The sequence below is a fragment of the Eurosta solidaginis genome, chromosome 1 (genome assembly GCF_040869045.1).
Source record: "Eurosta solidaginis isolate ZX-2024a chromosome 1, ASM4086904v1, whole genome shotgun sequence".
Taxonomy (NCBI): domain Eukaryota; kingdom Metazoa; phylum Arthropoda; class Insecta; order Diptera; family Tephritidae; genus Eurosta; species Eurosta solidaginis.
Genome location: NC_090319.1, coordinates 43,455,506 through 43,474,093, shown reverse-complemented (window position 1 = coordinate 43,474,093; position 18,588 = coordinate 43,455,506). Strand labels below are relative to the sequence as shown.

The window sequence follows — 18,588 nt, the reverse complement described above, 5'->3', positions numbered from 1 at the left end:
CTATTATATTACTCGCGTTACAACGTTTAAAATCAAAGTGATTGAACATCACTTGGACTGCAATTTGTACCACTCAGTTGGCCTCGTTCACCTATTACGCCCACGGTCTAGACTTATAGCGTACAACGGTCTCGAATAGTTGCTTATATATTTCTCGTTTCTGTATCTCATATTGATTTCAGCTACATACATACATGTTTATTTTTAGTTTATGTGCGACCATGTTCACTCTTTATTGCTATGTACATGTGTGTGATATATTCTCTCTTACCTTCTATATATGTATGTGTGAGCATATGCTTTGCTCTTAATGTTGTACATTTATTCCTAGCGGCATAATGACTCACAGAAACAATACATTTTAACGTATAGGAAACTAATGTTTTTAATTAACTAGAGCGTAAAAAAAATTTCGGCCTCTTTGAGAAAAGCTATGCCGGCTTCTTATCGATAACAACCAATACCGAAAAGTTATATTTGTATTATCGCCCAGTCAACGGCTTCTTATTGGTTTCTTATCGGCTTAGATATGTATTATCGATTTTAAATTGCGGTTTTATCCTTATATGTTTTATAATAAACCGATGAGTACAAATTGGTAACACTCCGATAGCAAATCGATACGTTTTCGATAACAAATGGATAAAAAAAATATACTTAATCGATAACTTTTTGATGAATTTTAGATACCGAATCTCCAACTGTTTGATATTAAGTCGAACATTTTTCGACAACAAATCGATACATTTTTCATAACAGCTTGAAAAATTTTCGATTAAAAATCTAAATATTTTCGATAAAAGCTCGAACAGTTATTGATAACATATCGATAACTTTTCAATAATTAATTATTAAATTTTGATAAGAAGTCGATAACTTTTCGGAAACAAACCCATAATTCGTCGCTAAAGAATCAATAGCTCTTTCATAAAATTTGCATTCACTAGGAAATTTATTACACATCGATAACGAATCGGCAATTCGTATAAACCTCGTCGATAACACATTTATAACAAACTGATAACTCATCGATAAGAAATCGATAACACGGGGAGTTTTATCGATGATGATGGTACTTTATCAGATAAATGTAGATCCGGTGTGTTCTGATAAAAAGCACCATTATTGTACTAACCCAACCATCTTGTGAACGAATCAATATTACCACATTGGACCTTCAGGGCCATAGCGCAGTCCACCCCCAGTTCCATTAGGAACTTGGGTCACCAGAGCCATGCGAACTAAACATTTGTGTGATACACCCATTTTTGTAACAGGATTCGCGGGTAAGTGAGGCTGACAATTGAGTTGGGGAAGCTGTGAAGCTACAGAGATTTGTATTGCTCTTAACAACTCCTTGTATCACAAAAAATAATATGAGAAAATGGCTCATATGCTACTATCTGTCAAGCATTTCTAGGTAAGTACGGAAGTGGAAAGTGCATTGGAATCGATCATGCAATACCTAATTTTTAGTGTATCTTCAAGAAGCGCCTATGACAGACACACGCAGATGCACCGAAACTTAGCACCTTAGCGGTAAATGTAGCCCTCGACACAAACTCGCTCCGAGATCAAGCTTTCGCAAATGACGACAGTTAGTTGAAGCTTTGATGTTAGGTTTCAGAGGGACCTGTACTTAAGCAATCCTAAAATTACCGACTAAACAACGGAAAAATTCAATTTATTTATAATTTTAGGCGAACCTGCCTATGCTTTTACCAGTATACACGAGAGCCAGAAGGGGAGACATACAAAAAAAGCAGTCAAAGGCCGCTTTTATGAACAGCGATAAGAAAACACCAGAGGAGCTTCAAGACACATCATTATGGATCCATGGTATCTTGGCTACTCGTTAGTATTGGAAAGATCAGGCACAGGGTACCTCTGGATTTTGGTATTAAATAGAACTTCAATGGATCACATCGTATCATCATACTTTTCCCCACTACTGAGAGTTACTCCTGAAGTCACATATTTAAGCAGCCATAAAACAAACAGTAGAACTATCACGAAGTATGGCTTTAGACATGGAAAATGTAATCAAACCGCAATCAGACGTATACTCCGACAATAAAAGTTACATTCGAAACGCACGTCGCACTGGTTTACCGCTACTATCAGAATCTATTTTACAGAGAAAATAATTTCACGAAAGAAATTTCAGGCTATGTTCTTTTTATTTGTACCTCATCTGACGTTGCAACATAAGACTACAATGTACTATTTATAGTTAAAGGAGACGTATTGAGGAAGCATGGAGTTAAAATCAAGGAGCCAGTTGTATTCAGCACAGCCCTTTGGTTATGTAGTTAGATCAGTTGATGTTCAAGCTTGCCAAACTGTTGTTGTAGCGATAAGGACACTCAACGAATGCCTTGGGGAGTGTTATGGATGTTGTTGTTGTTGTTGTAGCGATAAGGTTGCTCCCCGAAGGCTTTGGGGAGTGTTATCGATGTAATGGTCCTTTGCAGGATACAGATCCGGTACGCTCCGGTACCACAGCACCATTAAGGTGCTAGCATTAAAACCTTCAGGTCATTCCCTCCCTCCCCACCCCCAAGTTCCATGAGGAGCTTGGGGTCGCCAGAGCTTCGTCTGTTAGTGAAACAGGATTCGCCGCGGATAGGTGAGGTTGACAATTGGGTTTGGAGAAGCTATATATTGCGCTGGCAACCTGAAGGGTTGCGCTACACAGCCCCTTGAATCTCGTATTTTAGTCGCCTCTTACAGGAATACCTACCGCGGGAATATTCTGACCCCCTAACCCGCTGGGGTGGAGTGTTATCGATGTTGATGGTCCATTGCCGGATGCACATCCGGTACGTTCCGGTAACAATCACCATTATGGTTGCGTTACACAACCCCTTCAACCAATTTGGTATTTTAGTCGCCCTTACGACAGGCGTACCTGCCGCGGGTATATTCTAAGACCTCTAACCCCCTGGGGGGAAGCTCGCCAACCTCGAAACAACAACGTGAGTTTGAATGACATATACATATGTAGAGACTATGTATAGATCCCGCCCACACAAATAAGAGCAATCTTTTGTCATCGTGGTCGTGCTTTTTTTATTTTTTATCACCACCGCCTCATGAATTCAAAGTACCACAGCCACGTTTGTTATCTCTGTGAAACATACCTTGGTAGTTTTATGGTCTTAAGAGAGATATATCAGAAAAATATATTTTAAACTTAAAAATAAATATGTATGTGAGTATTATGTATGTGATAATAATCATACCAATTAATGTCAAAGCTATAAACTGAAGCCTGTAAACATTTTGGTTGTGTAAACCAATAACAAATCTTGCTTCATGACATACCCTGTTGGGATAACGTTAGAGGTTGGCTACCTTTACGTAGAAGTTAGGATGCGATTGCATGCAAACAACCCATTTACTTAGGTGCCTCGCCACTGAAGTCTAGTCACCAATTTTTACTTGCAAGAGAGATAAGAAAGAAATGAACAGAAAGGAAAGGAAAATAGAAAAGAAGAGAAGCGCAAAGGAAGGATTTGAAGTTGTTGTTGTGTTAACAGTACTTCGTCCCATTCAATAGGTGCGACCACTCACAAATTTTCACCAAAGTCCTCTAACGGAAGTCCAAAGAAGCTGGCAATTTCAACAAGGGCGGACCAAAGGGAGATCGGTGCTAGAGACGTTGGTTCCACATTACAATTGAAGAGATGGTTGGTGTCATGTGGGGACACATCGCATGCAGGACATACATTAGGTATGTCGGGGTTGATTCTCGACAAGTAAGAGTTTAGTCTGTTACAGTATACAGAACGAAGTTGGGCCAGGGCGATTCGTGTGCCTTGGTAGTGTCCTTTTTTCTTCTGCAAGCGTGGGATATTGTATATTGATAACAGGGTATACCGGGCATGCCCTAGGAAAAGCGTTTACCGATTCTATGTGGATTTTTCCTAGGGCCTCCTTATGCTTGTCTTGATCAAACTGCTGTGTTGACAGGTGCCGGATTTCATTATAATGCTAATGGAGATATTCCTTTAACCCTTTTTGAGGCGGGTTTAGATCAAGCACTTGTTTACTAGGGTGAACCGGTTTGTGACAATTTAGCAAAAACTGCCTGTTCAACATTTCGTTGTTCTCTTTAATGCTGAACTCTTTGACCTCACTATGTAGGTGATGTTCAGGGATCATAAGAGACATCCCGTGGCAGTTCTGATTGCAGCATTTTGACAGGACTGCAGCTTTTTCGAGTATGCATTTTTAAGACCAGGCGACCAAACTGGTGACGCGTAGCACGTGAGTGGTAGGTCAATTGCTTTGTACGTGGTTAGCAACTTTTCTTTAACTTTTCCCCAAGTATTGCCGGCAAGCGACTTGAGGATTTTGTTGCACCTTTGTACTTTAGATGCAAATTCGGTGGAATGCGCTTTGAAGGTGAGAGTATTATCGACCGTTACCCCTAAGAGTTTTGAGTGACTAACACCATCGGTTGCGTAACACCATCGACGTAAACGTCCAATATTTGCGTCATCTGTTTCTTCCACGTCGTGAACAGAGTGGCCGTGGGTTTCGTTGGTGATGCCAGGCTGCGGAAGATGAAGAAACTAAAAGGACTGGGGAGATAGCTGTTTATTTTAGAAGCTAGTTCATAAATTGAAGGGCCAGGTCCCGTTGCAATTATCATGCAGTCGTCGGTGTTGGAAATGATTGTAACTCCTTCTGGTGGGGAAAGGGGCACTGATATGTAGAAATTAAGCAGATGAATACCACCCTGTGGTACCCACCCCTGCTTAAGTCCTTTAGGCCTTGAGATTTCGTTCCTAGATTGAACCAACGTTTGCGGACCAGATAATTTGCGGTCCATCTTTTTAAACAAGGAGTAAGGGGCGGGAGTACTATATCGTGAAGTAGTCAAAACCGAAGCCGGAAGGCGTGCTATTAATTTGTTATCAATGTTTTAATAACCTGGGTCGATTTGTATAGACGAAAGTTAACCGATATCGCGCCATCGATTTTTCGATAGGATTTGGGCTCAGGAAAAAAAAGTTCCACTACGCATACCCAAAACTATTAATTTTCGAGCCTGCGAAAAAAATGGCGAAAGGGTAAATTTTTCCAAAAAAAATTTTTTTTTTCAAAAACTGTTATCGCCAACGTGCTTACAACAACTTTTTTTTCCTGATCCTAAATCCTACCGAAAAATCGATGGCGCGATATCGGTTAATAAATCGACCCAATGTTTTAACAGTTTGTTATAGCCAAGTTATCGGTTTGTTATCGGTCTGATATCGAAAATTTTTAGACGAGTTTTTGATTTGTTATCGAAGTGTGATAAACTTAGTATCGGTAACAAAGATTTCGGTGAACTATCGATTGTTGTTCGAAGAGTTATTGGTTCATTATCGACAAATTTATCGCTTTATTATCGAAAAGTATTTGCTTATTTATCCAAAAATTAGTAAAATCTTATAAAAGTGTTTCGATTCACTATAAAAAAGTTATCGATTTGCTTTCAGTGTACTACCTATTTGTAGTTGACGTGCTATCGATTTGTTATCGAAAAGTTTTAGAATCGTTATATAAAAGATGTTTTGATTTATAATCGAAAAGTCATCGACTGTTTATCAAAAAGTTATTGATTTGTTATCGAAATTGTATCGATGTATTATCGAAAGTCTATCGATATGTTAAAGAAAAGTTATCAATCTGTTGTCAATTTTTTAATGACGTGTTACCGATTTGTTATCGACGACTTAAAAATTTGTTATGGGACAGATACTGATAAAACTTCAATATAAAATATGACTCATCTCTAACCCGTCGATAACAAGCCGATAAAAACCGATAACTCGACGATAATTTCGCATTTGATAATAAGCGGCAAATAATTGGTCAGACATATAGGTGTAACGCCAATCTAAGCTAAGTAACAAGAAGGCCCACACTTTGTTGGAGGGAACAGGTAAGAAACGAGTTTAGCTCGGCAATGAATGAGTGTCAATCAATAACTGTATCTTGTTGTTATTGTTTTAGAAAAAAATACAAAATTCGCATTCGATGATGGTTACACGCACATGTTTCTGAAGTTCACTTCTTCATCAACTAGCTTTTCAGGAGCTGAGTTTTGAGCTCGAAATCTCCTGAATTCATACTGGTGTATAGGCAGATGCCTCTATCCACTCAGCTATATGAATGTACCGTTGCACGCTTTGTAATTTCTCTCCCCGCCTTTTTATACTCAGTTGAGCAGAGCTCACAGAGTATATTAAGTTTGATTGGATAACGGTTGGTTGTACATATATAAAGGCATCGAGATAGATATAGACTTCCATATATCAAAATAATCAGGATCGAAAAAAAATTTGATTGAGCCATGTCCGTCCGTCCGTCCGTCCGTCCGTCCGTCCGTTAACACGATAACTTGAGTAAATTTTGAGGTATCTTGATGAAATTTGGTATGTAGATTCCTGGGCACTCATCTCAGATCGCTATTTAAAATGAACGATATCGGACTATAATCACGCCCACTTTTTCGATATCGAAAATTTCGAAAAACCGAAAAAATGCGATAATTCATTGCCAAAGGCGGTTAAAGCGATAAAACTTGGCAGATGGGTTGAAGTTATGACGCAGAATAGAAAATTAGTAAGATTTTGGACAATGGGCGTGGCACCGCCCACTTTTACAAGAAGGTAATTTAAAAGTTTTGCAAGCTGTAATTTGGCAGTCGTTGAAGATATCATGATGAAATTTGGCAGAAACGCTACTACTATTACTATATATGTGCTAAATAAAAATTAGCAAAATTGGATGAAGAACACGCCCACTTTTTAAAAAAATTTTTTTTTTAATTCAAATTTTAACAAAAAATTTAATATCTTTACTGTATATAAGTAAATTAAGTCAAAATTCAACTCCTGTAATGATATGATGCAACAAAATACAAAAATAAAAGAAAATTTCAAAATGGGCGTGGCTCCGCCCATTTTCATTTAGTTTGTCTAGAATACTTTTAATGCCATAAGTCGAACAAAAATTTACCAATCCTTCTCAAATTTGGTAGGGACATAGATTCTATGAAGGCAACAGTTCTCTGTGAAAATGGGCGAAATCGGTGGAAGCCACGCCCAGTTTTTATACACAGTCCACCGTCTGTCCTTCCGCTCGGCCGTTAACACAATAACATGAGCAAAAACCGATATATCTTTACTAAACTTAGCCCACCTACTTATCTGAACTCACTTTATCTTGGTACAAAAAATGGCCGAAATCCGACCATAACCACGCCCACTTTATCGATATCGAAAATTACGAAAAATGAAAAAAATGCCATAATTCTATACCAAATACGAAAAAAGGGATGAAACATGGTAACTGGATTGGTTTATTGACGCAAAATATAATTTTGGAAAAAACTTTGTAAAATGGGTGTGACACCTACCATATTAAGTAGAAGAAAATGAAAAAGTTCTACAAGGCGAAATCAACAGCCCTTGGAATCTTGGCAGGAATACTGTTAGTGGTATTGCATATATAAATAAATTAGCAGTACCCGACAGATGATTTTCTGGATCACCTGGTCCACATTTTGGTCGATATCTCGAGAACACCTTCACATATACATCTAAGGGCCACTCGCTTTTAAAAGCCTCATTAATACCTTTAATTTGATATCCATATCGTACAAACACATTCTAGAGTCACCCCTGGCCCACCCTAATGGCGATATCTCGAAAAGGCGTCCACCTATAGACCTAATGCCCACTCCCTCTTAAAATGCTCAGTAACACCTTTCGTTTGATACCCATATCGTACAAACACATTCTAGCGTCACCCCTGGCCCACCCTAATGGCGATATCTCGAAAAGGCGTCCACCTATAGACCTAATGCCCACTCGCTCTTAAAATTCTCAGTAACACCTTTCGTTTGATACCCATATCGTACAAACACATTCTAGCGTCACCCTGGCCCACCCTAATGGCGATATCTCGAAAAGGCGTCCACCTATAGAACTAAGGATTACTCCCTTACTCACCCATATCGTACAAACATTCTAGAGTCACCCTTGGTCCACCTTTATGGCGATATCTCGAAAAGGCGTCCACCTATAGAACTAAGGATTACTCCTTTTTAAAACACTCATTACCACCTTTCTTTTGATACCCATATCGTACAAACACATTCTAGAGTCACCCCTGGCCCACCCTAATGGCGATATCTCGAAAAGGCGTCCACCTATAGGCCTAATGCCCACTCCCTCTTAAAATGCTCAGTAACACCTTTCGTTTGATACCCATATCGTACAAACACATTCTAGCGTCACCCTGGCCCACCCTAATGGCGATATCTCGAAAAGGCGTCCACCTATAGAACTAAGGATTACTCCCTTTTAAAATACTCATTACCACCTTTCATTTGATACCCATATCGTACAAACACATTCTAGAGTCACCCCTGGCCCACCCTAATGGCGATATCTCGAAAAGGCGTCCACCTATAGACCTAATGCCCACTCCCTCTTAAAATGCTCAGTAACACCTTTCGTTTGATACCCATATCGTACAAACATTATAGAGTCACCCCTGGCCCACACTAATGGCGATATCTCGAAAAGACGTCCACCTATAGACCTAATGCCCACTCCCTCTTAAAATGCTCAGTAACACCTTTCGTTTGATACCCATATCGTACAAACACATTCTAGAGTCACCCCTGGCCCACCCTAATGACGATATCTCGAAAAGGCGTCCACTTATAGACCTAATGCCCACTCCCTCTTAAAATGATCAATAACACCTTTCGTTTGATACCCACATCGTACAAACATTCTAGAGTCACCCCTGGCCCACCCTAATGGCAATATCTCGAAAAGGCGTCCACCTATAGACCTAATGCCCACTGCCTCTTAAAATGCTCAGTAACACCTTTCATTTGATTCCCATATCGTACAAACACATTCTAGAGACACCCCTGGTCCACCTTTATGGCGATATCTCGAAACGGCGTCCACCTATGGAACTAAGGATCACTCCTTTTCAAAATACTCATTAACAGCTTTCATTTGATACCCATATCGTACAAACATATTCTAGAGTCACCCCTGGTCCACCTTTATGACGATTTCTCGAAAAGGCGTTCACCTAAAGAACTAAAGCCCATTCCCTTTTAAAATACTCATTACCGCCTTTCATTTGATACCCATATCGTACAAACACATTCTAGAGTCACCCCTGGTCCACCTTAATGGCGATATCTCGAAAAGGCGTCCACCGATAGACCTAAGGCCCACTCCCTCTTAAAATGCTCAGTAACACCTTTCATTTGATACCCATATCGTACAAACAAATTCTAGAGTCAGCCCTGGTCCACCTTTATGGCGATATCTCGAAACGGCGTCCACCTATGGAACTAAGGATTACTCACTTTTAAAATACTCATTAACACCTTTCATTTGATACACATATCGTACAAACGCATTCTAGAGTCAACCCTGATCCACCTTTATGGATATATCCCTAAATGGCGTCCACCTATAGAACTATGGCCCACTCCTTCATAAAATACTCTTTAATACCTTCCATTTGATACACATGTCATACAACCACATTCCAGGGTTACCCTAGGTTCATTTTCCTACATGGTGATTTTCCTTATTTTGTCTCCATAGCTCTCAACTGAGTATGTAATGTTCGGTTACACCCGAACTTAGCCTTCCTTACTTGTTTGTTCATAGTCTTTGGATACCCGATTAACTACATTTATATACATACTAGCAGACCCGGCAGACGTTGTTCTGCCCTAAATTTGACCTATCTGCATACATTTTAATAAGCTTTTTCCGTCTAACTCTGCCATACCCCTCTACACTTTTTCCTAATCTTTTTATTCACTCCTCACTCCGTCTTTTTCGCTTCATCATCTTCGTCTCATTCTACCTCTTTCTCAGTCTCCTTCTCTCTTTTCTCTTCTCTCAAGTTTTTCTCCTTCTTCTTCGTCTCTTATTGCCAGTCCCAGAGGGTGGTATGTATTTTGTTCCAGTCCCATTCCGAGTCTCAGTCCCAGTCCCACTCCGAGTCTCAGTCTCAGTCCCAGTCCTAGTCCTAATCCCAGTCCCAGTCCGTCTCTGGTATACTTCCCGGAAAAAAAAGCATCGTAAATACTAATATAGACAAATTTATATACGAAATTTCAGGCAAATCGAATAGGACGTATGTAAACAGGTATGTGGGTATTATTAATTCTTGCCTCTATTTCGGCTTCGCATGCATATTTTTCAGTTTTGCTAGGTTGATGCGACTAAATCGAATATCACAATGAACTTTAGAGCTGTCAGCAACAGCTGTCATTTGATATCCATAATACACACACATTCTAGGGGTATCCGGGTCCATGTTTTGGCCTATATCTCGAGACCCTAGCCTTCCAGTTGTATGAAGATTACCCTGTACTATAGCACTCATCAACAGCTTTCATTTGATATCCATATTGTATAAACACATTCTAGGGGTACCCGGGTCCACGTTTTGGGCTATATCTCAAGACCCTAGCTTCCCAGTTGTATGAAAATTATCCTGTACTATAGCACTCATCAACAGCTTTCATTTGATATCCATATTATATAAACACATTCTAGGGGTACCCGGGTTCACGTTTTGGGCTATATCTCGAGACACTAGCCTCCCAGTTGTATGAAAATTATCCTGTACTATAGCACTCATCAACAGCTTTCATTTGATATCCATATTGTATAAACACATTCTAGGGGTACCCGGGTCCACGTTTTGGGCTATATCTCGAGACCCTAGCCTCCCAGTTGTATGAAAATTATCCTGTACTATAGCACTCATCAACAGCTTTCATTTGATATCCATATTATATAAACACATTCTAGGGGTACCCGGGTCCACGTTTTGGGCTATATCTCGAGACCCTAGCTTCCCAGTGGTATGGAAATTATCCTATTCTACAGCACTCAGCAACAGTTTTCATTTGATATCCATTCTGTATAAACACATTCCAGAGGCACCCGGGTCCACATTTTGGGCTATACCTCGAGACCCTAGCCTCCCAGTTGTATGAAAATTATCCTGTACTATAGCACTCATCAACAGCTTTCGTTTGATATCCATATTGTATAAACACATTCTAGGGGTACCCGGGTTCACGTTTTGAGCTATATCTGGAGACCCTAGTCTCCCAGTTGTATGGAAATTATCCTGTACTATAAGCACTCATCAACAGCTTTCATTTGATATCCATATTGTATAAACACATTCTAGGGGTACCCGGGTCCACGTTTTGGGCTATATCTCGAGACCCTAGCCTCCCAGTTGTATGAAAATTATCCTGTACTATAGCACTCATCAACAGCTTTCATTTGATATCCATATTGTATAAACACATTCTAGGGGTACCCGGGTCCACGTTTTGGGCTATATCTCGAGACCCCAGCTTCCCAGTGGTATGAAAATTATCCTGTTCTACAGCTCTCATCAACAGTTTTCATTTGATATCCATATTGTTTAAACACATTTTAGGGGTACACGGGTCCACGTTTTGATCTCAAGACCCTAGGTACGTAGCGAAAAAAAGGTAGACGTTGGCCGATTCTCAGACCTACCCAATATGCTCTCAAAATTTCATGAGAGTCGGTTCAGCCGTTTCGGAGGAGTTGAGCCTCTAACACCGTGACAGAAGAATTTTATATATTAGATGTTTTTAATTCAAATTGTGTGGAGTATTTTCAGGCGCGTTCAACAGAACTTCATTAAAGGCCCTATTCTACAGTGGTAACAACTTTATTTTTACGGGTTATGAAATCATCTGACAACTTGTATACCTTTTTGGTATTCTGAAAGCAAAAGTTGCCGGATAACACCGTAGCCACTAAAATAGGTGGTAACATCGACGTACCCACATAAAACAGCTGATGTTTACTCTGAAAAATAAATAAAGCGAAAGTATCTTTGATTTGAAAAAAAATTCGAATCACGAATCAAAAGTATTTTTGATTTGGATGGAGATTCAGATAATAAATAAAAAGTATCTTTGATTTGGATGGAGATTCACAAATCAGAAGTATCTTTGATTCGGATGAAAAATCAAATCACAAAAAAATATATCTTTTATCTGAACCGGTTACGCGCAGCATAGGGCCTTAAGTGTATCATTTGATTTAAGCGTGTGCTACGGTGAAATCATTTAGAGTTTTTTGAAATCAACATAATAATACAGTACAAACATTGCGATTTATTCCGCAAATATTTAATTGTCGTTGGCAACCAAACGCAGCCAAAGTGATGTCGATATAGTTTTAGTTGTTTTCAGTGATTGTTTCCAACAGGGTATGTTTTACCAATAAAAGCAGTATATCATAAGACACTGTTACATATGCTTTTATATGCACATACATACAGATGTATGCAAGCATTTGCATGGGTAAAGGGCACTTGGCTATTAACTGTAAGTTGTTGCGAAAATTGCTGTGGGCTTTGGTAGTGCATAATCAATTAATTCAAAGAAAACAAGCAAAAGCTTTTACATATATCTAAATGTACATACATTTATAAGTGGATATGCACACATGCACATAAGTACATTGACATTGAAAATGCATCACAGATCCAGTTAATGTTGGTAAATGGTGTGATATTTAGATTCTGAAAATCTTTATTAGACAATCCGTAACCTTTGTTTGTTTAATTGAGCTTTCCAAAGGTGGTTTAGTTAAAGTTGTTTCTATAGTTTAAAAAAACATCTGAATTATCGTGACTTTTCTCACACTAACTGTTTCTTATTAATATTTTATGTGTTTTTGGTAATATATTATAAACACAATGTCTATTATTTCTGAAGAGTAATAGGTGTGGTTGTACCGCCGGGCAAGCAGTACTTATAGCGCGATCAGGCGCAGTCTACGCCCTCGTTCGTGCACTTTAATATTTGGCTTGTAGCAATCAACCCCCGTGCACACCGGTCGGACTGGTCGGTCTTATATGGAGTTAGTGGCCAAAAATATTTCCAGTAGAGATATCAACGTGAAACTTTGGTCACGGCTTTACAAATCTGTAAGAATTAATTTTTCATAAAATTGGTGAAGGTGATACCTTCATACCGACCCACAACGACCCACTTTTACCACATGCATAAAAAAAGTAAGTAGATGTGGGGGGGAAATGGTAAGATGTGTCTATCGCAAATACAATGTTTAATAGGATTAAATAAAGAAATTAAAGTTATTAAGAGATATTGCATATATAACAATAACAAAACTACAAATACACACAAAAGTTCAAGTTTACATTTGCATATCGTCGACTGGATAAAATAATATCGTAGGTTACATGTGAGCACATGTAACATACGACAATAATTTATCAGGGTGAGGCTATCAGAAAACTGTCGCAAAACATAGTTAGTGGCAGAAAGTGGCAGCTGATATTAACACTTTAGAATCGTAAAACCTTGACTAATAATAAGATATAAGTCCCAACGTGAGGATCGGTGAGGAACTCAACTAAACCTTTAGCTGAAATTCAAATATTTGTGCAAATAAACACTAATAAAGACACTGGTGAAATTTTAAATAACAAAAAAACACACACAACAAGCTAAGGGCTCTAAAATTATTTCAACTGTCGCCTTGTCCGTCCTGATGTCACGTTGTTTAAATTTTTCCCAAATTATTAAATAAATTATAAAATTAAAAATTGCTTGAAATAAATGTTCATACATTTAAAGCAATACGGCCAATCCCCGATTAATTCATATAAAGAGACAAAATTTGGTTAATTCGTTGTAGTTCTATAAATAGAACAAAAACAGCAAAATACCAAGTTTCTATGAAACCGCCTTACAAACATGCATAACTTCAACACATAACTACATACGAATTATGTGATGTGTGGAAGATAATATATGCGAAAGAAGGCAATTGGGAAAAACTTTACAACAATTAAGGCATGACGTAGCTGAATGCGTTTATAACCATTTCAACTATCGTAGGAGTGCGGGTTCGACTCCCACTCCCGGGAGAAAATGCTTTGAAGAGATTTACAAGGTATAATCGAAACAGCTGTCGCCTTGTCCGTCCTGATGTCACGTTGTTTAAATTTTTCCCAAATTATTAAATAAAAGTAAATACCTTTGACTTCAATAATAAGTTTTATTTATTTCAATACAATGATGTTTTATGTATTTTTATATAGCTTAAACTTGCACTTTATTTTGCTAACTTGCTCACACTGCAAGAACCAAAAAAAACCATAACCTCAATTTTGTAGATATTTTTAAAGAATACAGTTCTAATACAAAAAAAACAAATATACCTTTTAAAAGGCTGTTCTAATAAGAGATACTAACGACACATTTGGTGGCAAACTTCTCACTTTGATTTTTTTACTTTTGGACTATGGAAACGACCACTGTGCCGTGTCACAGTGCCAGAAACGTTTAAAGCTTGTAAAATATATGAAAATAAGAATTGCTTCTCGCCTACCATAGCTTATAGCGAGCACTCTGCCGTCAGTCTAAAACTGATTGGACTACAGAATAGCATAATCAAAAAAATTAAAAAACCTCTAAATAAAATATTCGAATTTTTCGAATAATTTTATCGAATTTTGCAGTTTTTGCGAAAACGTTTTTGAGCTTGGTTTGCATAGTTTCAGTTGCCAAATTCATGGAATTTTGTTCTATAATGCCGAAAACAAAAAAAGCGATAGCACCAAGTTTGAAGTGAAGTTCGATGTGTAAAGATATTGGTGTACGTCTGGTAAAATTATGTTTTTAAGTTAAATAGAGCTCACTCAAGGGTCGAAGCAAAAGTATTGAAGAAGTAACTTTACCAGATTATTATCTTCGAGATTTCGATTTATTATCAGCTTGCAAATTTCTTATCGATTTCTTTACTACCGAAGGGTTATATGTGTATCATCGATTTTATATTGAAGCTTTCAAGGTTTGTGTTTCATAATACTCCGATAAGAGATCGATACATTTTCAATAACAAATCGCCAACACCCCGGTAACAAAGCTATACGTTTTCGAAAGGTATTGATATCCTTCCGATAACAAACGGTGAACTCGTTGTTTAGAAATCGATATAATTTTTAATTTATATTAATTTCATTTAATTTTATTTTATTTCATTTTAAAATTGTGATTTTTTTTATAAGACTATGAATAAAGGATTCAAGGTTCGATTCAAGATCAAGGCCAGAACAATATTTTTTTTTTTTAATTTTTCTATAATTGAAAATTTTTATTTTCTTTTTGAAGTAGTAAGTAGAAAGTTTATCAGACAACCTGCCATAGCTGCGCAGATAGGCCTATTTCGAAGGGTGCTAAGCCTGCATCATGAATACGCTTTAGGAACGCTGCGCTAACCATTTAGCTATATATCAATAGGCCGATAAAACAAAAACAATTGTTAATAAACCAAGAGCACATGGGAATGTCAAACAAAGTAATTGACAATAAACAAATCCAGCATTATCAGTGATCTGCAAAAGATGGCGCAACGCTGATTAAATGTAGTTGGTAAAGAGGAAAAGATGTAGCAATTTATCAGTCAAACAAACCAGCGCTGTATAGCTAAATTGTTAGCGCAGCGTGCCTAAATCGTATTGATGGTATAGGCTTAGCACCCTTCCAAATGGATCTATCTGCGCAGCTTTGGCAGGTCGTCTGAAAAATTTTCTTTTTTTTTATTTTTATTTTATTTTATTTTAATTTATTTTATCTTATTTTATTTTATTTTATTTTTATTTATTTTATTTTATTTTATCTTATTTTATTCTATTTTATTTTTATTTATTATATTTTATTTCATTTTGCTTTATTTCTTTCATTTTATTTTATATTTTTATTTTATTTTTTATTTGATTTTATTTAATTTGATTTTAATTTATTTTATTTAATTTTATTCTGTTTTATTTGGTTTCGTTTTTGTTTTTTTTTTTCATTTTATTTAATTTTTCCCTTCTGTTTTACTTTGTTTTGTTTTACTTTATGTTATTTTTTTATTTCTATTTATTATTCTTTTAATTGAATTTTTTTTATATAATTTTATTTTATTTTATTTAATTTTGTTTTATTTAGTCATTTTTTTTTTCTTTATACAATAATAATTTCATAGAAATCAAACCAAATAATGTCCAAAGATGCTGCAACTAACAAAACCCTACAAAGAAGCAAATTTCAACTTAAACCTAATAACCTAGTCACTTTTTTTGTTTATGTAAACATATTACGCGACGGTGCTGCGACTGCATTTTCGCTCTTATTCTTTATTACTCCATACAGCACACATTTTCCTGTGCTCCATACAGTATACATTACAGCGGGTCAAATTGTATGGATGGCTTTTTTTTTCATCAGTAGTATAGCAAAAACGTAATCTGCAGATGATTCTAAGAAAAATTGCTGAAGACACCACAGCTCTAGGTCCGATTTCGAGTCCCCGACTTTTGCAAATAGATATTTTGCCATATGCATGTAGGGTTTGGCTTAAAAATCTTCATAGCTTCTGATAGAATTATAGGAAAAATATCATATTGGGCTAACTTTAAAGGTATTTTACGTACATTTCAGAATCTGTGTTAACATCAATAGTGGTTTTGAATTTTAGTAGAGATATCAGGCTTAAATTATGAGCAATTTGCCTAAAATGAACTTTTAACTATTATATTATCATTTTTAACAAATTTCTTATGGAAAATTTGTTTTTTCTTTACAGCTAAAATAAGTTCAGAACATTTCCAACAACTTTCATTCAGACAGCTCTTCTTTTCTCAAATTCGTTTTAGTAGAAAAAAATTTTCAAAAAAAAGCTATATTTTCAAGTAATAAGCAAAAAAACACAATTTTTATAATTTTAATGTAATTTATTTAAAAAAATATTTTTTTACTTAGAATTGACCATTTTAATGTATTTTTCAAAATAAAAGTAATGTTATGTTATTATTTTTTAAAATCTTTTTTGTTCTCCATTCGTGGTTGTTTTTCACGACTTTCTGCTGTAACAGCCATAACACCTTCACGTTTTTTTTTCTATAACACGTTTGGAAACAGATGTTAACAACTGTACATACATATCTTTCTGTTCCTTGTATATGCATTGGAATATTAGGATCATCTAGTGTTGGCTCATCATTATCTAAGAATTGTAACAAGTGATAGTATGGAATATTTCTTGTGAATGCCAGTTCAGATAGTCCGGTTCAGATAGTAAATTATCGTCATTCAGATCAATCATATCAGTATAATCTGAAGCATTAAAAGAACCAGCTAATACTGGAATAGAAAATGGTGTTATAAGACTTTTTCAAAAGCATTTAAATAGACCACTACACTGGTTTATATGTTTGCTTCATTTCAATGAATTACCATTTGGTCATTTATTCAGAGCATTAGATAAGTGGAAAAATATATAAAGACATTCAAGACTGTGAAAAATTTCAGGTATGCATTTGTTAAAATTATTTTAGAATATTTTTTCAATCAAATTAATTTCCATCCATACAATTTGACCCGCTCTAGTATACATACATATATAACATTACACACCAAGCCTGCATTTACACTCTACATACATATATTCCCCCATCATACCACTTACAAAAACTTCTCTTACGCTAACGCTTATTCTTACACTTAGACCTCACGCTTACATTCAGAATGCCCCCATATCGTGGGCACAGTAATTGCAAATTTTCCACATACCTGAATTTGTTTGCACGAACCAAGCATTTAACGTTTTATTTTTGCTAATAAAGCGACATCATTAACTGCGTTGCTTTATCCTGAAAGTAAATGAAAAAATAATAATTTATTATTCTTGTTGCATAAAATTCAATAAATATTTTATTACATACATTATGAAAAGCAACAAATAAATACCTATTTTTATTACGTAAAAGAATTTTCTATTTGTATTCTCATTTCAATTAAACCTAATTAAATTTTATGTATTTTGTATTTCACTATGTAAACTAAAAAGATGTAAAAATTTGTATGTTCCTTCGATCAGCACCTGAACACAAATGCCACAAGAGTACTCAAAAAATGCTTAACTCAATTGGGAAAACAGAACGTTTGTACTAGTTTCGGGTTCTCCTTGTTCGAAAAGTCGAATGTAGCTCAAAACAAAATGTTAAGTATGCCACAAAACATATCCTGGATATAAAATTATCTTTTATTACAAACATAAGCATGTACGTAAATATGTGTGGACAGAACACACACAGAAAACCAAAGAATAAGAGGCAATGGCAAATAAGGATAAAATCATCAAAACTGTGATATTGGAAATGGAAAAAAAAGTTGTATTCGACAAAAAAAAAACACAATTGAGCATTATTTTGTTGTAAAACTTGTTGTGAACGCATCTGCAAAGAAAAGTATAAATATAAAGACACAAAAAAAAAAAAAACAAATAAACATTGGTAAGGTGCGATAAAAGACATATGGATAAACGAGGGAGGTTGTATAAATACAGAAGCTTTAGCATGTAAGGTATTTAGGTTTTTAACATAAGTTTATGAAAAATGAACCGGTTCCTAAAAAATATACAACCTTATTATTTACTGATCGTCCTTCGTAAATTCATA

The 18,588-nt window shown here is 36.3% G+C and overlaps 1 protein-coding gene across 10 annotated transcripts in view; it reads right to left on the bottom strand.

The window, feature by feature from the left end:
• Positions 1 to 18,588, bottom strand: part of mura (murashka) — a 206,192-nt gene that overhangs the window by 72,597 nt on the left and 115,007 nt on the right. For all 10 annotated transcript variants that reach the window (XM_067788291.1, XM_067788367.1, XM_067788374.1 and 7 more), the window contains one exon: positions 17,702 to 17,781. The gene's annotated coding sequence lies outside the window, so the exon portion shown is untranslated. The remainder of the gene's footprint in view (positions 1 to 17,701; positions 17,782 to 18,588) is intronic.